The 24253-nt window shown below is 43.9% G+C and overlaps 1 protein-coding gene across 2 annotated transcripts in view; it reads left to right on the top strand.

Annotated features, from left to right (window-relative positions):
* The window catches only part of dnmbp (dynamin binding protein), a 77105-nt gene continuing 52852 nt past the window's right edge, over window positions 1-24253 (top strand). For both annotated transcript variants that reach the window (XM_034194755.1, XM_034194756.1), the window contains exon 1: window positions 1-129. The gene's annotated coding sequence lies outside the window, so the exon portion shown is untranslated. The remainder of the gene's footprint in view (window positions 130-24253) is intronic.

Genomic DNA, 24253 nt, shown 5'->3' on the forward strand with positions numbered 1-24253 from the left:
CGAAAAGTGTGTCGAGAAGAAGGAAGAGAAAAAAAACTTCGCCACCACATCACCAAACGAAGACGTTGGATAATCTTGTGTGACTGGATCTACATTTCCAGATGAACGTTGCGTTTATCCACTGAAAAGGTAAAAAATAAATAAATAAATAAATAATTTCCTTTTCTCGCTTAATTGGTGTTTATAACTGTGTTATAACAGTAACACAGTCCAGCAGAGCTCACGGGCGAACGTGTTTCACTTGCGTTAAAATTCTTGGAATCTTTGTAGTGTCCAGTGCATGACAGTGATTTGTGGGGCTGTTTTGAGTCCAACATGTAGGGTGATTTACCCAAACGGAAGTGCAGTCCAAGGCGGCAGCAGCAGCAGCAGTAGTGAATACAAATTAATGATGTGAGCTGAATGAGTGATGATGGCAGTGAACACAAGTGCTGCTCGCTACACAATCCCTCTGCTGTCTGTCACCTGCTGCTACTGCTGTCAGTTGTTCCACCATGTGAGAGATCAAGTTCAACACACACACACGTTTTTGTCAGTTCCATTGACTTAAACCGCCCTTTCCCGGTCCATATACAACCCCTGGCAAAAATTATGGAAATCAGCTCAACACTAATTGAGCATTTAGAAAATAAGTTAGTTGCAACTCTACTTTACATCAACACAGTACAGTTGAAATGAAGCAATCAAGATATGCTTATAGTGTTGAATTTTATCTTGAGTTCAAGGGGTTGAACAAGACCATATAATCTATTTTTATACACAATTCCCTCATCTTCAAACATTAAAAATAATTGGACACATTAATATAAGGATTATTGTGAATGCAAACATCACTTTTTTACAGCATTTAGACAATTCAGGGGATGTATAAATGAACATGTCCATGTAACTATTTTTTTTCTGGACTTCATCTTAGAAATACAAACAGTATGGTAATTGCTAATGAATCTGTTGGAGTGGGAAGTTCAAAAAACTGAGTGATTGTGCAAGAAGCAGACTAGTGATGGAAGCTACCAAGACACCCAGGACCAACTCTGAATAGTTATAGGCTGCTCTAATCTGGCTGTAATTGGAGTAACTATGCACAGTGGAACTTTTGTCTGTTATACAGCTTCAGTGGTACAGGAAAATGATTTCTTAAAAAGTGTGAATTTTCTACAACAGTTTTCCAGAAGATGTCAGAGCCTGGACCCAAAAAGGCTGGACAGAAAAGCGAAGACTACACAGAGGTTTAGAGTGTAAAAAGGGTTTACTGAAAACCAGAAAGGTCAGGACACAGGTAGGCAAGCCAAAATCAGCAAACAGTATCCAATCATGAGTCTAAGACAGGTCAAAACAGGCAACAGGTTCAGTACACAGCAAGGCAAAAACGAGATCAGGACTATAAGAAAAGGCTGAAACAAAAGACACGAGAAACAACGAACTAGCAAAGACAGAAGGGTGTGATTAGGGAAAATAAGACACAGGTGTGGGAGAACAACCAGGAAGAGGGCGTGGCAAACAAAAGGGACAAGACACACCCAGAACCAAACACAAGACAAGAGCTTGCAGTCAGAAAAACACAAATCAGACAAACAAACAAAAACCCAAACATGAATACAATGAAAAATACAAAACCCACACATGAAATGACCACCGACATGACAAAAGACACATGGGAGACTTGAGCTTCAATTTGATTTGTTTTCTTGTATTAAAATCCTTCTCTGTGGCGACTCCACCATGAAGCTGTGAATGGCAAAGCAACATGCAAAACTTGAATTATCACCAGTTTCTCAAATTACATCTGCAGATGCCTGTAATTCCTTCAGAGTTGTCATGGGTTTATTGGTGGCTTCTTTCACCAGCCTTCTTGCAGGGTTACTCAGTTTTTGAGAACTGCCTACGACACGATACAATACTGTTTGTATTTCTTACTGATGATTTGGATTTAAAAATAGTCTTTATATTTATTTGTCCATTTACTTGTGGACTCGGAAAAATGGTGTGTGATTGGGTATAAATTTCACTATATGAAATACAATTCTGTACTAAAAAATCAGGTGCCAGTAATTAATACCAGAACTCTGGGTACTAATGTCATCACAATTATGGAATGATTATTCCATATAGCAAAATGACTGAAAAAATTAGTTGTATCCATGCACTTGGAGTGCTATTTATAAAAAATTTGTACAGATGGCCATCAGATTAGGGTGCGCTATAAATGCCATATCAAATATGAAGGAAATCCGCTAAGCGGTCATTGAGACCTACAGTGCACCTGGATGGATGGACAGACACACAGCAGATTGTAACGTCCTACACTGCCCAGTAGGGGATAATTAATGAGTAAATGGCTCTGATGTTCTGTACCAGGTTGTTTTATGGTATGAAACATTATGTCTGGTTGTCTGCTATTTTTCTCTTCTATTATGCTAGTATTCAGTGCCGGTCCAGATTTTGTGCACACAGTAGTCCCTCTCACTGAATTATTGAACACTGGCGACAGTGTCTAATATCATTGTGTGTGTGTGTCTAATGTTGAGACAAAGACATTTGATATGTTTGTGTCAGTTTCCATGTATATGTGTCACATGTGACACTACACCGCTTTCAGTAAATTCAGTCACCAATACAGTGATGACAGACATTTAGGAAAAAACATTCCTATTTTTTTTCCCTAAATTTTGACAAGCTGTTAATAATACTTAATTTGAAAAATGTATAGTGTGTGTGTGAGAGTGTGTATGCAAACTGCTGACATACAACAGTGTCCAGACAAAAAATGGACACTGCATTCCTCACGTTCTTTGCTGGCATTATACAACCCCTGGCAAAAATTATGGAATCACCGGCCTCGGAGGATGTTCATTCACTTGTTTAATTTTGTAGAAAAAAAGCAGATCACAGACATGACACAAAACTAAAGTCATTTCAAATGGCAAGTTTCTGGCTTTAAGAAACACTATAAGAAATCAGGAAAAAAAAATTGTGGCAGTCAGTAACGGTTACTTTTTTAGACCAAGCAGAGGGAAAAAAATATGGACTCACTCAATTCTGAGGAATAAATTATGGAATCACCCTGTAAATTTTCATCCCTAAAACTAACACCTGCATCATATCAGATCTGCTCGTTAGTCTGCATCTAAAAAGGAGTGATCACACCTTGGAGAGCTGTTGCACCAAGTGGACTGACATGAATCATGGCTCCAACATGAGAGATGTCAATTGAAAAAAAGGAGAGGATTATCAAACTCTTAAAAGAGGGTAAAACATCACGCAATGTTGCAAAAGATGTTGGTTGTTCACAGTCAGCTGTGTCTAAACTCTGGACCAAATACAAACAACATGGTAAGGTTGTTAAAGGCAAACATACTGGTAGACCAAGGAAGACATCAAAGCGTCAAGACAGAAAACTTAAAGCAATATGTCTCAAAAATCGAAAATGCACAACAAAACAAATGAGGAACGAATGGGAGGAAACTGGAGTCAACGTCTGTGACCGAACTGTAAGAAACCGCCTAAAGGAAATGGGATTTACATACAGAAAAGCTAAACGAAAGCCATCATTAACACCTAAACAGAAAAAAACAAGGTTACAATGGGCTAAGGAAAAGCAATCGTGGACTGTGGATGACTGGATGAAAGTCATATTCAGTGATGAATCTTGAATCTGCATTGGGCAAGGTGATGATGCTGGAACTTTTGTTTGGTGCCATTCCAATGAGATTTATAAAGATGACTGCCTGAAGAGAACATGTAAATTTCCACAGTCATTGATGATAGGGGCTGCATGTCAGGTAAAGGCACTGGGGAGATGGCTGTCATTACATCATCAATAAATGCACGTTTACGTTGATATTTTGGACACTTTTCTTATCCCATCAATTGAAAGGATGTTTGGAGATGATGAAATCATTTTTCAAGATGATAATGCATCTTGCCATAGAGCAAAAACTGTGAAAACATTCCTTGCAAAAAGACACATAGGGTAAATGTCATGGCCTGCAAATAGTCCGGATCTTAATCCAATTGAAAATCTTTGGTGGAAGTTGAAGAAAATGGTCCATGACAACGCTCCAACCTGCAAAGCTGATCTGGCAACCGCAATCAGAGAAAGTTGGAGCCAGATTGATGAAGAGTACTGTTTGTCACTCATTAAGTCCATGCCTCAGAGACTGCAAGCTGTTATAAAAGCCAGAGGTGGTACAACAAAATAATAGTGATGTGTTGGAGCGTTCTTTTTTTTTTTTCATTTATTCCATAATTTTTTCCTCAGAATTGAGTGATTCCATATTTTTTTCCATCTGCTTGTCTAAAAAGTAACCGTTACTGACTGCCACAATTTTTTTTCCTGATTCTTATCGTGTTTCTAAAAGCCAGAAAGTGGCATTTGAAATGACTTTAGTTTTGTGTCATGTCTGTGATCTGCTTTTTTTCTACAAAATTAAACAACTGAATGAACTCCTCCGAGGCCGGTGATTCCATCATTTTTGCCAGGGGTTGTAATACTTGTAGAAGTTGGTTTGGCTGGATGGATAGGAGGCAAGTGCATCAATTTAATATCAATTTGATGTAAAAGTATTGTGATGGGTGGAGGTTTTAGGATGTGGGTGGGGCATTTAGCAACAAAGATGTTCTAATCGAAATTTAAACTGTAGAAATGGTCCTTCCTTTTTCACATTGCACTTCTGTTGTAACCATGGTTACCAAAGTTAACCACCTATGAGATTTGATTTATTTTAATTGCAGAGACCAATTTGCTGTATTCAGAACCAATAAGTGGAGCAGTTTTTTTTTTCATAGGCAGAATAGTAGAAGTTACAAGCTGCAGCAAACAACTAAGGAGGGATAAATTGTACAAAAACACAATAATAAAGAATAATCTAATCTTATTTTGACAGTCGTTGTCCAGACCTACAATATAAATGGTCAAAATTTGTTCTGACAGTGACATTAGAGAAAAGGTAATCATGAAACCAAAGAAACACTAATCTGACAGGTGAAGTGGATCCTTTGACCCAAATGCATGATGCATGATTAAAGCAGAATTGTATTCAACCAAAGAAATACACAGGGAGATCAGACAGTCTCACTGTCAACCTATCTACCTAATCCTCTTTTCCACTCTCCCTGCTCCACGCACAGCCATCCTCAGCCGATGATGAGCTGGGAAACACCCAAATTAAATGACCAGGTGTGAGTAGAGCAGGTAGATATGAAAACATGCAGTGCAGGCACCATCCAGGAAGTGATTTGGGAAGCCCTGCCGTATGTCAGTCAGCTGTGAGTTGTTGCATTACCAGTGATGAGTTCAAGGGTGCAAGGAGAAGTGACTACTTGAGCAGAAACCTGATGTAATTACAGTGGAGTCATTCTACAACTTATGGAAAGGTTTGAGTATCCATTAAATGTTCATATATATATATATATATATATATATATCTATATATATATTATATATATATATATATTATATATATATATATAATATATATATATATATATATATATATATATATTTTTTTTTTTATTTTTTTTTTTCTAATTTCCACAGTAAGATATTGCTGTCATTTGATGTTTAGATATCTTGTCATGACAATGAATAGCTTGGTAAAATCAGAGTCTCTACTAGTAGAGTCCTACTGGAGTCCTATTGGACTCTCTACTGGTAGAGTCTCCAATTCTGCCAGTAGATTCTCCCAATTGGAGACTCTACTCATATATATATAAAAATTAGTGTTCTTTGGCGTTTTTATAGTGTATATAATTAACTTTTCTCCATGGTTACTCTTACAAAACCAAACAATACACCACATTGTAATATCTTGCAATACTTATGGAATTGCATTTCTCAAGTATTGGGTATATATTGTATTGTGATACGTATGCTATTGCTAGTCAAATGTATTGAGCCCTAAAATCTCTACAGAATGAACTAAATGTAATAAACGTATAAAACACAAAACAATAGCGCATCATTGTTAGATTGGAGCAGTTTTTCAGAATTCATATGCAGCTTGTATTTAAAGTCTCCTCCTCAGTCTTTTTGGAACCGTTCAGTCAGCATTGATCTGCAGAAATCTTGTTTATGTCTTATGTCACCCCAAACTGTGGTAAAACCATGGTTTGTGTTAGAGTGGCTTTTTCTTGAAAGGAAATGCATATTATTCAAGCTGATCATGTTTCTGCAGGCATATTCTGATATGACTCCAAGAGAATTCATTTATGTAACAGCTCATATGCAACTCATTATGTCTCAGTCATGTTTTAAGGGTGCGGCGTATCCCTGGGCACCTCTGGGGTCCTCTCAAAGAAAACCTTCTGCTTTCTGAACAGATCGTTGTAGCTCTGATGATGCATTCATGGAACTCTGAGCACAGACATCTAAACTGTCTTCATCACTGTGGAAATATTTATGCAAAAGTGCAGTTCCACCCAGTGTGTGTGTGTGTGTGTGTCTGTGTGTGTCTTGCACACAAATCAACATTCAACACGTTTGACAGAGAAACAGGAAAACAAATATGTGCGGATTCTGGAATGACACAAAAAGTCAGGATGAAGCAGCGTCCAAAGAAATACGTCCATTATCTTGGGAATGTTGGTCTGTGAGCCAAACTGCAGAGAAGCTGGAAAGCAGAATGAGCAAGAATATGAAGAGAGAGCTAAGTTTTATGGATGAGTCAAAATGAGTATTTCCAGTATTTTCCAAGGGCCCACCCAGGATTTCCCCTAACATTCATGTAGCAGCAGCAATACCTCTTTGCCTACAACATTCTGTCTGCTGTTAACAATCTGTTGCTTTTCCTTTCCATTCAAACAGGTTTTTGTCCAAACACGGCGGGGAAGACAGGAGAGGTGTGTGGAAGGTTAAACGGATCATTGATAAATATTGCAAGTCAAATTTAATTCATAATGAGAACAGAGGAAATGCATTGTGATCCAAGTTGTCAGTTTCCAAAAATGGAAATTAAATAGAAATTCTTACTGGGTTTTTTAGTTTGACAGCTTAAGGAATTAAGAAGAATTGGTGTAACATGCAAATCAATTCCCTTTGCAAAAATGTAGTTTCAGTCATATTCCATTACCTCTGCGATGGACTGACGTTCTGTCTAGGGTGTACCCTGCCTCACACCCTATGACTGCTGGGATAGGCTCCAGCTCCCCGCCCCCTTAACCCTTAATTGGAGTGAGCGGGTATAGAAAATAGATGGATGGATGGATTTTATCACATATAGCGCCGACTCCCGACTGTTACCATTAAAGGCAAAAGCAATTTCATTGTTTCCCCTGAGATTGTCTTGTTCTACTTCAAACATGTTTCTCCTGATAAAACATGTTTCTTTAAATAGCCTGTTTTTAGGGAATGTTTAGCTAATGTTGGCTTTGCACTGTTAATTTTCAAACATTTACACGACGTAATCATGATGCGACTTTCACGGTCTTTTTGGCATGATGTTGCTGCTGCTTTTATCATGAAACTCATTAAGTACATTCATGAAGAGCAGATAGGTCAGCCAAATAAGGAGTTCTTCTACCAGTATGTATCTAACTGTCCTTGGACAAGACACTTTATCTGCATTGTCTCAGTCCACCCAGCTGTAAAGTGTCTACCGGCCTTGGCTGTGTCACATTGGTGTTTACATCCAAGGGAAGTTGTAGGCCTTCATCTGTATCCAGGGATAAGCATCAAGACCAGTAGGCCTGAAGGCCTATATAGGACTTATGTCATGAATTATCATCAATAACTTTACACAATTAACATTTAGTTTGCCGTTGATGCTTCTTATTTAAAGTGTCATTTTAAAACTTTCTAGGCCCAGCAACCCTCCGTTTTGGGTCAGTGGCCTGTCAGGACTGTAAAATTTTAGGAGTGATCCTGGTAATCATCAGTTGCATCTTTTCACAGTAATATGCTGATGAGTATGTGTCACATTTTTGTTCTACTCACCAACTCAAGATAAATCAGTGAAACTAGATTGTTTTATCCAAATTAGACATTATTTAAGGTCTGTCACTGATAAAGTACAATAGAATCTGCATTCACTTTGGGGCTATCTTTGACACACTTGCGTCAAATGATAAAGTCACTTGGCTCAGTAGTTCAATTTTATACACGCACACACACAAAGCTGAATACAGCTCTAAATAGTGCTTTGTTTGGGCTATTTCAGAAAAAGAGAACAGTCCTTTCTGTTTCTTGATGTAAGCAATACTAGTTTATGAAAACAATATTTTCTGTTGTTGATGTGATGTAAGTGTGATTGCCTACATGTTGAACCACCTAATTTTTCTACCCATATTTGTTGGCTATTTGTGCAAATGCTGGAGAGGAACAAGAAAACTTTGCCAAATATATTTGTAGAGTTTGGCATCTAGAAACATTTGACTCAGCTTGCCAGATGTGTTCTTTTTGTCCAAGACCACATAGTTCTGTTTCATCTGTCTTTAATCTATGCCAAAGCCAGTCTGTTTTAGCTCAGTGTCCCACCTCAGAGTGTTGAACTAATAGCACAATTTGGGATCATGCTGTATACGTATATATATATATATATATATATATATATATATATATATATATATATATATTTTTTTTTTTTTTTTTTTTTTTCTTTTTTTCAGAAGTGATTACCTCCACCCACAAAGTCTGTGTTCTTTCTTGGCTTTGTGTTTGATAGCTGGAAAATAATAATATATATACATGTGTGTGTGTGTGTATGTATATATATATATATATATATATGTGTGTGTGTGTGTGTGTGTGTATGAGTGTTGATTGAGGATTTGAGTACTAGATTTTTATTGTTTTCCCTGAAAAAGTAATTTGAATGAATGAGTTTATTCAGCACACACACATACTTAACAAAAACCTCTGAAAAGAAAAAACTCATAAACAGTTTCACAGTTTTGTGCAGCTGAAAGGGTGTAGGCAGAAGCAAAGCTTATAAATACCAACACCTTTTACCATAAAAAATATATATACACTCATAACATCAAATACCAAAAAAAAAAACAAGCACAGACAATCAGTGATGCCGGTAACGCGTTACTTAGTACGCTTTACTCTCATCTGACCACTTTTTTTTAGTAACGAGTAATCTAACGCGTTAATCTTTCCAAATCAGTAATCAGATTAAAGTTACTTCTCCAAGTCACTGTGCGTTACTATTATTTTTGCATTGTGGGTCGATAGCAGCATTAAACGTGGTCCGTGGGCAGGAAGACTGAACTGCCCACTTTAAGTGAGCTGCGAGCTTTTCATCCACGGTTTTTTGCAGCAGCTCCCGGGCAGCAGCTACAACTTGTCCTCACTGTTGGGAAAGTGTCAGTACACGGACCCACAACAGGGGGCGCAAATGAACGGACAATGGAGAAAGTCAAATAACAAGGCTTTACTGTTGTGAACGTGCACAACGAATACAACCAATCACGAAATGGACAACAGTCAATTCACAAAAGTGTCGTGTGGGCAGGCTCGAAGATAGGAGACGCCTCTCCAAGGTAAGACCCGAACCACACGGCTTCCTCCGCCACAGGACCCCGGAAATACTGGAGCCGCCAAGTCCCGAACTCCCAGGTGGCCACTACCTCCACGTGTCGGACCTGGTACTGCTGGCGAGGAACAAAGAACAGTTAGATGGGGGCGCGTTTGCACCCAAGACTCCGAACAGCAGGGAAGTTACCTCCACCTCTCGTTGGAACAGTAATCCACAAGCCATACACTAATCCAAAAGGATACACTCCGTCAGCTTTGATACGTTACCTCGTAGGTAGAAACGATATCTCGGCAATGAGGTGGAGGTGCCGTCCTGCTGATATACCCCACAGATGATTGCCGTCAGCTGTCTCAGGTGATGGGTGACAGCTGTCACCGTAGCTGCTCACGTGAGGCGGCGGCGCCCTCTGGTGCCTGGAGCCCGCACTCCAGGCAGGGCGCCCTCTGGTGGTGGTGGGCCAGCAGTACCTCCTCTTCAGCGGCCCACACAACAGGACCCCCCCCTCAACGGGCGCCTCCTGGCGCCCGACCGGGCTTGTCCGGGTGGCGACGGTAGAAGTCGGCCAGGAGGGCCGGGTCCAGGATGAAGCTCTTCTTCACCCAGGAGCGTTCTTCGGGACCGTACCCCTCCCAGTCCACCAGATATTGAAAGCCCCGGCCCATCCGTCGGACGTCCAACAACCGGCGCACTGTCCAAGCCGGCTCGCCATCGATGATCCGGGCAGGAGGTGGTGCCGGACCGGGTGTACAGAGGGGCGAGGTGTGATGGGGCTTGAGCTTTGACACATGGAATACTGGGTGGATCCGCAGTGAGGCTGGAAGCCGAAGCCTCACTGCGGCGGGATTGATGACCTTGAGAATTTTAAACGGTCCTATGTATCTGTCCTGCAGTTTTGGGGAGGCCACCTTTAGCGGGATGTCCTTCGTGGACAACCACACTTCCTGCCCGGGGCGATACGTAGGGGCCGGGGTCCGCCGCCGGTCTGCATGGGTCTTCGCCCTCATCCGGGCCTTCAACAAAGCAGAACGGGCGGCACGCCACACCCGACGGCACTTCCGCAGGTGGGCCTGGACCGAGGGCACACCGACCTCTCCCTCAACCACCGGGAACAATGGGGGCTGATACCCCAAACACACCTCAAAGGGGGAGAGGCCGGTGGCTGATGACACTTGACTGTTGTGGGCGTACTCGATCCAGGCCAGATGAGTACTCCAGGCCGCCGGGTGCGCGGCTGTCACACAACGCAGTGTTTGCTCCATTTCTTGATTGGCCCGCTCTGCTTGCCCGTTGGTCTGGGGGTGATACCCGGACGAGAGACTGACCGTGGCCCCCAGTTCCCGGCAAAAGCTCCTCCAGACATGCGAGGAGAACTGGGGACCGCGATCGGAGACGATGTCTGATGGTATCCCATGCAGGCGGACGACATGGTGGACCAGGAGGTCCGCTGTCTCCTGGGCCGTTGGGAGCTTCGGGAGGGCCACGAAGTGGGCCGCCTTGGAGAATCGGTCCACTATCGTGAGGATCACAGTGTTTCCCTGGGACGGCGGGAGGCCCGTGACAAAATCCAGGGCGATGTGGGACCAGGGGCTATGAGGCACGGGCAGCGGCTGTAGCAGTCCCGGAGCCTTGCGATGGTCGGCCTTGCCCCTGGCGCAGGTGGTACAGGCCTGGATATAGTCCCGGACGTCGGCCTCCAGGGACGCCCACCAGAAGCACTGCCGGACAACTGCCACGGTTCTTCGCACCCCTGGATGACAGGAGAGCTTAGAGCCGTGACAGAAGTCCAGGACTGCAGCTCTTGCCTCTGGTGGAACGTAAAGTCTGTTCTTTGGTCCAGTCCCGGGGTCCGGGCTTCGTGCCAGGGCCTCCCGGACGATTCTCTGTACGTCCCAGGTGAGGGTGGCCACGATAGTGGACTCCGGGATGATAGGTTCCGGTGGATCCGACAACTCCGCTTTGACCTCGTCTTCGTGTACCCGGGACAAGGCATCCGATTTCTGGTTCTTGGTCCCGGGCCGGTAGGTGATGCGGAAGTCAAAACGGCCGAAGAACAGTGACCAGCGGGCTTGCCTGGGATTCAGCCGCTTGGCGGTCCTGATATACTCCAGGTTCCGGTGGTCAGTGAAAACCGTGAATGGCACGGACGTCCCCTCCAACAGGTGTCTCCACTCTTCAAGAGCCTCTTTCACCGCAAGGAGTTCTCGGTTGCCGACGTCATAGTTCCGTTCAGCCGGGGTCAACCTGCGGGAAAAATAGGCACACGGATGAAGGACCTTATCGGTCTTCCCACTCTGGCACAGCACAGCTCCTATCCCTGAGTCCGAGGCGTCCACTTCAACCACTAACTGGCGACTAGGATCGGGCTGCACCAGAACGGGTGCAGACGAGAAGCGCCGTTTCAACTCCTTGAACGCGGCCTCGCAACGATCCGACCAGGTGAAGGGGACTTTTGGTGAGGTCAGGGCTGTCAGGGGGCTAACAACCTGACTGTAGCCTTTAATGAACCTCCTGTAGAAATTCGCAAAGCCGAGGAACTGTTGCAGCTTCCTACGGCTTGTGGGTTGGGGCCAGTCTCTCACCGCAGCAACCTTGGCCGGATCAGGTGCGACGGAGTTGGGGGAGATGATGAACCCCAGGAAGGACAAAGAGGTGCGGTGAAACTCACACTTCTCGCCCTTAACAAACAGCCGGTTCTCCAATAACCGCTGCAGGACCTGACGTACATGCCGGACATGAGTCTCAGGATCCGGAGAAAAGATGAGTATATCGTCTAGATATACGAAGACGAACCGGTGCAGGAAGTCCCGCAATACGTCGTTAACCAAGGCTTGGAACGTCGCGGGGGCGTTTGTGAGGCCGAACGGCATGACCAGGTACTCAAAGTGACCTAAGGGGGTGTTGAATGCCGTCTTCCACTCGTCTCCCTTCCGGATCCGAACCAGATGATACGCGTTTCTAAGATCAAGCTTGGTAAAAATCTTGGCTCCATGCAGGGGCGTGAACACCGAATCCAACAGGGGTAACGGGTATCGGTTGCGAACCGTGATTTCGTTCAGCCCCCTATAATCGATGCATGGACGAAGTCCGCCATCTTTTTTACCCACGAAAAAGAAACCTGCGCCCATCGGGGAGGTGGAATTTCGGATCAACCCGGCAGCTAACGAGTCCCGGATGTAGGTCTCCATTGATTCGCGCTCAGGCCGTGAGAGGTTGTACAGTCTACTGGACGGGAACCCACTGCCTGGAACCAAATCGATGGCACAATCGTACGGACGGTGGGGGGGGAGTGTGAGCGCCAGATCCTTGCTGAACACGTCGACAAGGTCGTGGTACTCCACCGGCACCGTCCCCAGATTGGGCGGGACTCTGACCTCCTCCTTAGCTTGGGAGCCGGGAGGAACCGAGGAACCTAGACACACCCGATGGCAGGTCTCGCTCCACTGAACCACTACCCCGGACGGCCAATCAATCCGGGGATTGTGCTTCAACATCCAGGGAAAGCCTAAAACCACACGGGAAGTGGCCTGAGTCACAAAAAACTCGATCACCTCCCGGTGGTTTCCTGACACCACCAGCGTTACAGGTGGTGTCTTATGTGTGATCGGAGGGAGCAGGGAGCCATCTAGCGCTCGAACCTGCACAGGCGAGGTAAGCGCCACCAGAGGGAGCCCTATCTCCCTGGCCCATCTGCAGTCCAACAGATTCCCCTCAGTGCCCGTGTCCACCAGTGCTGGGGCCTTCAGGGTTAAATCCTCATACAGGATCGTGACTGGGAGTCGTGTAGCAATGTGGGTGTGTCCCACGTGAATGTCTCGGCCCACCCCTAGCCCAGTCTCTAGGGGCGGGCGTTGGTGTTGTAACCGCTCGGGGCAGTCTCTCACATGGTGCTCTAGTGCACCACAAACAAAACAAGCTCCATGGGCCCGTCTCCTCTGTGCAGCTGGTGCCCTAAATGTTGCCCTACTCGTGTCCATAGCTTCGTCAGTAGGGGGAGCTGTGACCCCACGGAGCGCAGGGGCCGTGGAGCGTGGGGAAGGCGGAGCGCGGTCGGAACCGGAAGGGAGAGGGACGGCGCGTGCCCGGCCACGCCCTTCGTCTCGTTCCCGCCGACGTTCTTCTAACCGGTTGTCCAACCGTATGACAAGATCGATAAGCCCGTCTAAATCCCGCGGTTCGTCCTTAGCCACCAGGTGCTCCTTGAGAACCAAAGACAGTCCGTTTACAAAGGCGGCGCGGAGGGCAGCGTTATTCCAGCCGGATCTCGCAGCCGCGATGCGGAAGTCGACTGCATAAACAGCTGCGCTCCGGCGCCCCTGTCTCATTGACAGTAGCACGGTTGAAGCGGTCTCGCCCCTATTAGGGTGATCGAACACGGTTCTGAGCCCCCTCACAAACCCATCGTATGTCAGAAGGAGCCGTGAATTCTGTTCCCAGAGCGCTGTAGCCCAAGCGCGTGCCTCACTGCGAAGCAGGTTTATGACATAAGCTACTTTACTAGCATCGGTCGCGTACATAACGGGACGCTGTGCGAAGACGAGCGAACACTGCATCAGAAAATCCGCGCACGTCTCCACACAGCCTCCGTACGGCTCAGGAGGGCTTATGTATGCTTCCGGGGAAGGAGGGAGAGGTCGTTGAACAACCAGTGGAACGTCAACGTTACGCACAGGATCTACGGGAGGGAGAGCCGCAGCGGCGCCCGGAGGGCGCGCTTCCACCTGCGCGGCGAGAGCCTCCACCCTGCGGTTCAGGAGGACGTTCTGCTCAGTCATGAAATCCAACCAAGTCGTGAAAGCGGTGAGGATCCGCTGCAACTCACCGATTACCCCTCCCGCGGACGCCTGCGCGTCCTGTTCTTCCATTGGCCGTTCAACAGCCGGTTGACGCCCCTCGGGATCCATGGCGTGGCCGAGATATCCTGTTGGGAAAGTGTCAGTACACGGACCCACAACAGGGGGCGCAAATGAACGGACAATGGAGAAAGTCAAATAACAAGGCTTTACTGTTGTGAACGTGCACAACGAATACAACCAATCACGAAATGGACAACAGTCAATTCACAAAAGTGTCGTGTGGGCAGGCTCGAAGATAGGAGACGCCTCTCCAAGGTAAGACCCGAACCACACGGCTTCCTCCGCCACAGGACCCCGGAAATACTGGAGCCGCCAAGTCCCGAACTCCCAGGTGGCCACTGCCTCCGCGTGTCGGACCTGGTACTGCTGGCGAGGAACAAAGAACAGTTAGATGGGGGCGCGTTTGCACCCAAGACTCCGAACAGCAGGGAAGTTACCTCCACCTCTCGTTGGAACAGTAATCCACAAGCTATACACTAATCCAAAAGGATACACTCCGTCAGCTTTGATACGTTACCTCGTAGGTAGAAACGATATCTCGGCAATGAGGTGGAGGTGCCGTCCTGCTGATATACCCCACAGATGATTGCCGTCAGCTGTCTCAGGTGATGGGTGACAGCTGTCACCGTAGCTGCTCACGTGAGGCGGCGGCGCCCTCTGGTGCCTGGAGCCCGCACTCCAGGCAGGGCGCCCTCTGGTGGTGGTGGGCCAGCAGTACCTCCTCTTCAGCGGCCCACACAACACTCACCTCTTAAAGCAGTGACAACAGCACAAATGCACTGAGCTTTACAAAGACATTTTTATGCTTTTTTTTCCCTCTCTGAGCCGCTCCGTATCTGCTGCTAAAAATAGCTGGTCCTCCGCCACGCGTCAGGCACGTCAACGACTAACACTATTTTCCACTCAAATACACCTAAACTCTCTTTCTGAGGACCACATGATGTGAAAACACAATAAAACTTTCTTTTCCTGCGTAAATAAATGTTATCCATTCTTTTTGCCCAAACGCCAAGGCAGGGGCGAATCCAGATGGAATGGGGGCGTGGGGCAGGGATGTGCCTCCCCACAACACCCCTAGATTAAAGGTCCAGTTTTGAAGCCGTTTTTTTTTTTTTTTTACTACAACTACTACTACTACTTAAAATAATAATTTCAACAAGTAAAATGTTTAGAGAGAATTTAAATATTAGAAAAAAAAATTAATAGTTACATTTATAAACAATGTAGGTTAGAAATTTCAAGTTTTACTGTTACAGTGATGTCAACAGTTAAATATGAGGTCATCAAAGAGGTCTTTATTTTACTTTTTATAAAACAAGTATTTATTTTCATTGAAGTCAAGAAAGCATGACTATAAAGTGAGTTTTGGCAAAACAAGTATTATTGTCATGTTGAGATGGCAGGGGGTTGTTGTCGGCAGCTGGGGAAAGTAACTAGAAAAGTAACTAGTAATCTAAGTTACTTTTCCAACTGAGTAATCAGTAAAGTAACTAAGTTACTTTTTCAAGGAGTAATCAGTAATCAGTAATTGGATTACTTTTTCAAAGTAACTGTGGCAACACTGCAGACAATATAGATTAATCAGTGAACTAAAATTTCTCAACACAACATAAACTAGAAGCACTCGAAGAACGCAAACCTATGCCAAGGCTATAGGGTCACTGACGTCACATGGAATACCCTTTGGCCAAGAGACTTATTCCACGTCATTTCACGCATCTACTGTCATGTTTGAGATTCAGTGGTTAAACCTTTAGATCTTCAGCAAATGTATTTATAAAGAGAAACTGCGTGAACTACACTTTTTTTATTATTATTATTTTCTAATAACTAGCTTATTCAATGAGGAGAAACAAATGCTAAATTATTGTTGTGTTCTAACTTAATTTTTGTTTTGTTTTCAGTCTTCATGATGTTAGATGCAAAAATGTTGAAATTGGCCCTACCCTGCAATGATAAAGAATCCTTAAAAAAAATTACTGGATGCGGATCGTGTTCCGGATCATTACCAAAATTTAATGACTTCTAAGTTAGGCCAAGATACACCCCTGGTAAAAAATTTTTTGAGTAATCCTGCCAACCAACCAACCAACAGACACGACCGAAAACATAACCTCCTTGGCAGAGGTAACAATTAAGGCTGCAGCTATGGAGTATTTTTGCAATCAAGTATTCTATCGATTATTTTATCGATTAATCAAGTAATCGGATAAAAAAGTACTTTTGTATTTTTAAACAATATCAGTAGTGGCAGGGCTCTCCCTAAGCAATGGCACAATGTCGCTGTGCCATCATGCAGATTTTTAAGTTTAGGATGTTCCCTCTCTCTGTTTTCCCAGTTAATTATTTTTTCACATTATTAAGAGTTTTGGAGCTTTGCCAAACCATAAGCCCAGGCGCTCTGTGAAATCTTCAGTCTGCGGACAGGACATTTTTTTTTTCTTATTGCACATTTCATTTGCACTTTTTATTACTGTGATTTATTCAGTGTTTAGTGTATATTTCTACATGCCATAGAGCAGCTCAAACCGAAGTCAAATTCCTTGTTTTCTGTGGATACTTGGCAAATAACAAAGCCTTTGAAAAAACGGCTGTGGAGTGCAACATTTCCACAACAGCTGCACTGATAAATTAACTCTACAGCCTGGTGATAAAAAAAACTCTTATCAAATCTGAATATAGGCATTTTTTTTAAATAGTTAAACATGATTAATTTAAAGTGCGCTTCCTCTCGCTTCATCTGCGGAGGTGGAGAGCAGCCAGTGGAGCAAACCACGTTTTAAAAAAAAATATATATATATAAACACACTGCTTCACTGCATAATAAGTCCATTTCAGATGATCCGCACAGACCATTTCTCTTAAAAGGCTTTATTTTACTCAGCATGTGGCTTTGTAAACTTGTAGCATCGCCTGCTACATTGATTAGCGCTTACATTAGTTCTGGGCATGCTCTACCGTCTTCTTCCCGGTTTTTGTGGGAGCGTTACAGCGACACCTACAGGCCTGGCATATGTACTACAGCTTTAAACGAAGCTTTTTTGCATTTATTGTAATCAAATTATTCGAATTACTTGATTAATCGTTTCAGCCCTAGTAACAATAGTGCACAATGCCCAACAAAAACAAACAAAAAAATAACATCAGTTAGGGTCCATTCACACATACTATGAATAAGTACAACTCAGGGTGACTCACGGTGGAACAGCTCATATGAGCGAACTACGAAAACATCGAGCCAGCGGGCAGGTGTAAAAACTAAAACCACACACCGTGTCCTGCTCAACACACGTGTCTTGTGGAAGGTGCGCCACAGGACACACACCGGATCATGTGGAACAGAGCTCACGTGGATGTTGTGACATTCAGATCCCCCGCTGCGTGTTATGATCTGACGGACTGGATCACCTGGGGTAGCCTGTCAATGTGTGTGCCGTGCGCATGCTCGCTGCAGCCCATTGCAACAGCGATATATGTTTTTATGTATGTCCACGTGATGTCACCAAGCAGACACACAGGCGTCACAGTGGGCAGTTGTTAGTTCATGTCCGTCCAAACACAGTACGTGTTCCCCAGCCGTGACGTCCAGATCCACAGATCTCCACAGCCGCTCCTGTGGGCGGACACACCCTCTGTCAGTTCAGCCCACACACCAGTGTGTCACTGTGTCTGTCTGCAAAGCCACACTCATGGGCTCCTTAGACAAATTTCACATCCAGCGAGACAATGATCATCTGCTGACTGTTGTCGTGTTAACAGTGTGAATAGCCACTCATTTTCTAAGTGCCTTGCAAGCGGTTCTAGATGTTCGTGTGTGTCACCTAGAATTTGGCCGACACCTGCTGCGAGAGGGTTTCGATGGGCTCTCACAGTGCACACTCTGTCTTTCAGCCGCTGGTGTGCGCAAATAGTTGTAGCAACAAGTGTACGAGGCATTGGAGGCAGCTACTATTTTACATGCGATTCCTGCTTCATGTGCGATTCGTGTGTGAAGGGGCGCTTAACCTAATTCTTCATACTACAACAAGTAATTAGACTGTTTTTAAAGTCTCTTAAAGCCAACTAAGGTACCAGATAATTTAATGCTATCAGAACAGTTATTCCAAATATTTACACCATTTATGGAAACACAATGACTTTTTACAGTAGTTCGAGTCTTTAATTGATCAAATAATAATGTTCCTCTTAATTTATAGCTGGACTCCCTCTTTTTAAACAGATCCCAGACATGTGGAGGTAAAAGTTTATTTTTAACTTAATACATGATTTGCATTGTGATATAATCAACCAAGTCCCAGAATTTCAAAATACTGTATGTAAAAAGGCAAATTTGCTGATGCCGGCTTAAAGAACACCTGTCAGCCATGCATATGTCATGGTAGAGAGGTTACAAGTGAAATTTCACTTCAGATCCAGATACCGTTGTCCTTGTTACAGTGAGTTATATTTGATAGGCGTGACAGAAATTAAAATAATTTTTACAGAGTTGTTTTTCTTGGTTGATTTTCTCCTGTTTGGTGCAATAGCAAAAATGAAGCTGCCAAAATAATGCTTTTTCCTCAGCTAGAACCTTCCCTTTCCCAAAGACTAGATGCTTGAAAGAAGAACAACAGATGCACACTGTGTTTAATATCCAGAACCGTCCACTGGCTCCCTTTAGTTTGTAACACTCAAGTGAAAGCATTTCAGTGGATTCAGCATTCTGGGAGCGCCGGACAGCACATGCTACCAGTAAACAACATGAATCAAAAGACATCACCTGTCATCCAGCCCTCTCTAGAGGATTCTACCAGTCCGTGTGCATGCATGCGTGTTGAAATGATAGATGGTCACTTCCACCTGTATTTGAATAGAGTGACTGAGTGGTACTTTGGCAGTGCATTGATATGAGCCTCATCCTGGCAGATTAACAGGTAGTGAGGCAGCAGCTTTGTTGTTGGCATTAGATGACCCTGTTCAGTGAAGGCACAAGCAGTCAGCAGAACCCGAATTGTTTGCTCTGCTTTTGCACAAACACAGGGTTTCTCCACCAACTCAAAATGATGGGAGTGGCAAGATTTAATACGTTTCACAGCAGTGACAAATCAGTTGGCTATAGCCTGCAATATCACAATTAGGAGTTCACTTTATAGCTTACTGTTTTGTTGGATGGAAGCACTGCTCAAGTCACTGCATTCGGTCTTTGGGGAAATTGGGCATTTGTTAATGAAATTTAATCCCTTGTCAATATAGTGGGCATTAGGCTTGTATGGCACAGTAAGAAAATCCACTGAAAATTTAATGGCTTATATATCAAGGATTTTATTTGTCACATGCACAGAGATATAAACTGAAAAGTAAAGCCATTTGGCTGCACCCTTGTTTTTACTAGGTGGATCTGCATGTTGAGTTGACACAAGTTTTGCCCTTCCTGACACAAGTTTTTTTTAATAGTTGGTTGTATAATTTGACTTACCAAAGTGTTCTAACTCATTTGTGGGTTTGTATCAGTGATTTGCTTTTAAAGATGACTGTGTTTAAATTAAATGATAAAATAGTCCATCAAAATGGAACTGGCAGCGCAGTAGCTTAGTGGTTAGCACTGTTGCCTCACAGCAAGACAGTCACGGGTTCGATTAACACCTGTGGCCTTTCTGTGTGGAGTTTGCATGTTCTCCCTGTGCTTGCGTGGGTTTCCTCCAGGTGCTCCAGCTTCCTCCCATATTTAAAGACATGTAGTTTAGGTGAATTGGAAACTTTAGAATTGCCCAGGTATTGCTTGCAAAAGAGGTCTCAGTCTCAATTGGACTAAACTGGTTAAACACTCAACAAAAATATAAACGCAACACTTTTGGTTTTGCTCCCATTTTGTATGAGATGAACTCAAAGATCTAAAACTTTTTCCACATACACAATATCACCATTTCCCTCAAATATTGTTCACAAACCAGTCTAAATCTGTGATAGTGAGCACTTCTCCTTTGCTGAGATAATCCATCCCACCTCACAGGTGTGCCATATCAAGATGCTGATTAGACACCATGATTAGTGCACAGGTGTGCCTTAGACTGCCCACAATAAAAGGCCACTCTGAAAGGTGCAGTTCTATCACACAGCACAATGCCACAGATGTCGCAAGATTTGAGGGAGCGTGCAATTGGCATGCTGACAGCAGGAATGTCAACCAGAGCTGTTGCTCGTGTATTGAATGTTCATTTCTCTACCATAAGCCGTCTCCAAAGACGTTTCAGAGAATTTGGCAGTACATCCAACCAGCCTCACAACCACAGACCACGTGTAACCACACCAGCCCAGGACCTCCACATCCAGCATGTTCACCTCCAAGATCGTCTGAGACCAGCCACTCCGACAGCTGCTGAACCAATCGGTTTGCATAACCAAAGAATTTCTGCACAAACTGTCAGAAACCGTCTCAGGGAAGCTCATCTACATGCTCGTCGTCCTCATCGGGGTCTCGACCTGACTCCAGTTCGTCGTCGTAACCGACTTGAGTGGGCAAATGCTCACATTCGCTGGTGTTTGGCACATTGGAGAGGTGTTCTCTTCACGGATGAATCCTGGTTCACACTGTTCAGGGCAGATGGTAGACAGCGTGTGTGGCGTCATGTGGGTGAGCGGTTTTCTGATGTCAATGTTGTGGATCGAGTGGCCCATGGTGGCGGTGGGGTTATGGTATGGGCAGGCGTCTGTTATGGACGAAGAACACAGGTGCATTTTATTGATGGCATTTTGAATGCACAGAGATACTGTGACGAGATCCTGAGGCTCCTGCTTGTACTTTTCCAAGAAGTGACCTCCAGTTCCCAGCCAACAGTTAACATTTTATTAGCCAGTTTATCAGTGTACGCAAAAGGGTGTACATTTGTGGGGATTGTCTGTTTTTACATTGATGTTTGTTTGGACACTTTCTTAAAGGATAACCCCTGTAATCATAAAATGCCAACTTGTGTTGAAACATGATCTACAGACACGTCTGCTACTCCTGACATGATTCTTTTTTTTTTTTGCCTATTTTGTCAAATTCAAACAAACTGGTCATCATCTGGTGCTCATTGTGAGTCACTCATAGACTGAAAGCAGCAGACCAAGTTTAACAATGTTTTTAAGTTTTGTACTACAAACAGCACTTGCATTGCGCAACTGCTTTGTTTTTGCACTGGGAACATGTGCATAGATATGGATCAAAAGATTACATGCAAGAAATGATTGCAGGGATTTTAACTGTGCACTGGAAATATGATCGTGGCCTTCAGGGGAAGTATTAAACTAATTAGTGAATTATCATTGATACTAGCCGAGTCATGTTTGAATTAATCTAAACCGTTATTATATCACATCAGTGCTAAAAGTTTTTATCCCTTTTCGTAAATTCTTTACCTTAAATCATTTTCTTTGAAAAATTTCAAGTGTGAAAGCAAACGTGCCATCTAATCCATTTACACGTGAAGTAGCTCATTTTAAAAGTTTTAAAATGTGAACTTTAATTTTATCATTATCCAACTTTTTCTGCAAAATACATATTATATAACACATCTAGACACAAAAAATGTGACCATACACATGAACAGTTGAATTAAGCGGGACTTTCTGAGCTGTCTGAATTTTACCAAAAGGTTTTTGTATTTGTCGAATACTGGGGAACTTCACCATTTTGCCCTTACTAAGTTTTACTGTCAGCTGCCAGGCAAGAGTGCAAAGTCACCAAGGGCCACTGACACCGACGGAGCCATAAGTAACACTAAGAGGCTTGTCTGGCTGGATGTAGCTGTAAGGATTAGTTTCAACAAAGCTGTAGCACAGAATCAAAGTGGCGGATGGGATCCTTGTCAGTGCAAAGTAGTAGGTTATAATGAATTTGTGTAGACTGTTCATGCTTATGGTTCAGCAACTCAAGCTGCATCAAGACTTCCGTTGGACCAAGCACGTTGACTGTTTGTTTGATCAGGACTTTTCACTCATTCAACTAAGTTGAAACAGATTTTAAGAAAGATCTGAATATCTATTCAGGAATGTTGTTTTAGTCATATTAATGATTTTATTATTATCTCTTTTAATTTTACTGTTAACATTGGTGCCATACTGTTGTTATTTGACATAAATAATATTTATAAAATCCTCACTATTACTGCATAGGAGCCTTGACTGTAATTGCTGTGATTTGTGGCATGAGTCCATATGTGTTTATCCCTATAAAAATAAGGAAATTTATAGACAAGTAACTTATGAATTAGTGCACTGATCCTGCATTGACTAGCTTTTGAATATAAAAATCAGAATTTGATATGGCTGCACATTCCTGATCAGTCCAGCGGGTGTCAGTGTTGAGCAGGTGGCCGAAAAGTCTATAGTAATTTACATAAGCAAAACAAAGTTGCTTTTTTTTAATTGATCTGGTATTTCAGAGATAACCCATGTCTAATCAAGCATTTCATCAAAATCTAAGTCAGTACGTGACGCAGTTCTACTAAATTCACTTGTTTCATATGTTTCAACTGAGCAGCAACACTCAAGCCTGAGTTTTGGCCCTAAAGTGGAAGTCATTTTTCTTGTAGCTCCTTGACTGGCCACTTGAGGCTGGGTCCAATACAGAGCACTTTCCCATAGGACTCACTGTCAAAATGTCCAACTATAGAACAGAAATAAACATGTTTACAGCCTGGTACAAAAACGGTTTTGGTCTTTACAGATAGTTTCCGCCTCCATGACAACTGTATGGGGGTGAATTTTCTTCTAACCTCTTAGTTTGACATTTTAAGCAATAACATTCTGTGTAATTGTGGGTGTGGTTGCTTTGAGTGACGGCTGCCGAGTCCAGCGACTCCTCTTGTAGCCTCCGACCGTATCTCAAAGTTCCGCCTGCAGCGGCCACCCGCTGTTGTGTTATTGCACCCTCTTGGCCATTTCTGGAATCAGTTTGACACCTATGACTTAATGCATGATTACTGAGGAAATACACGGCTCATTACTTTTGCTGTCTACAGCAAAGTAAACCGTTATGAGAACCACACGCAGGCCCCAAAAATATGATTTAATAAATACCCGAACCAAGGTTAGTGTGTTAGCTAGTGGTTCGGAATCGAAGAAAGGGGCATGGTCAGGCTTTTTTCAGCCACCCACACGCCGCCCTTTTATGCATTAATGAGTTCATCGTGAATCAGTGCAGGCGGGGTTCTCAACATGGCGATGCCCAGAAAAGGAGGTCATTTCAACTCTTCTGGTTCTCCATAGAAAACTAATGGATGACGCAGAATTTGTCCAGTATATATGCAGTCTATGGTTTCAACACCAGTAGAGGACAGTGAACTTTAACATTTCAAAATGTCATTGCTTTTTACATGTTAAATATGGCAGACAGATTCTGTTTTCACGGGAAGCCTCCCGGCGACCACACGGACCTGGGCCAGAAAAAACAAAGCCCCCCTCCAGGGACCATGGCTGGAATGTTGGCTGGGAACAAAAAACACCTCCTGCAGCTTCATTTTCAGCTCCTTGTGCTGACGATCCAGCTGGGAAAGGCCCGTCTCCAGGAGCTGTGCGTTACTGTGCTCTGACGACAGCTCCATCATCAGCTGCTCCACCTGCAATGTTAATTTCTTCATGCAGTCATTGATCATCTCAATGTTGAGCCTCTCCAGCTCTTCCCTCAGCTGGATAACGCACGCTTCCAGCCGCCTCTTTTCTGTCAACAGGGAACTCCGTGCCGAGACCATCACTCTCATCCTGGAGCTCATCCTTTCCCACCCTGAGCCTATCTGCAGCAGACTGCTCCGCAGCTGACACTCCAGTGCAGAGATATCCCTTGTTGACTTTAATGGTCTTGCCCTCTGTTTCATTTAGCAAACCAGTTAGAGTCTCCACCTCTGACTGCATCTTTGTGTTCATTCCTGTCGACTCTTACTTTAGTTGTTCACTTTGCATAAT

The sequence above is a fragment of the Thalassophryne amazonica genome, chromosome 18, assembly GCF_902500255.1.
Source record: "Thalassophryne amazonica chromosome 18, fThaAma1.1, whole genome shotgun sequence".
NCBI lineage: Eukaryota > Metazoa > Chordata > Actinopteri > Batrachoidiformes > Batrachoididae > Thalassophryne > Thalassophryne amazonica.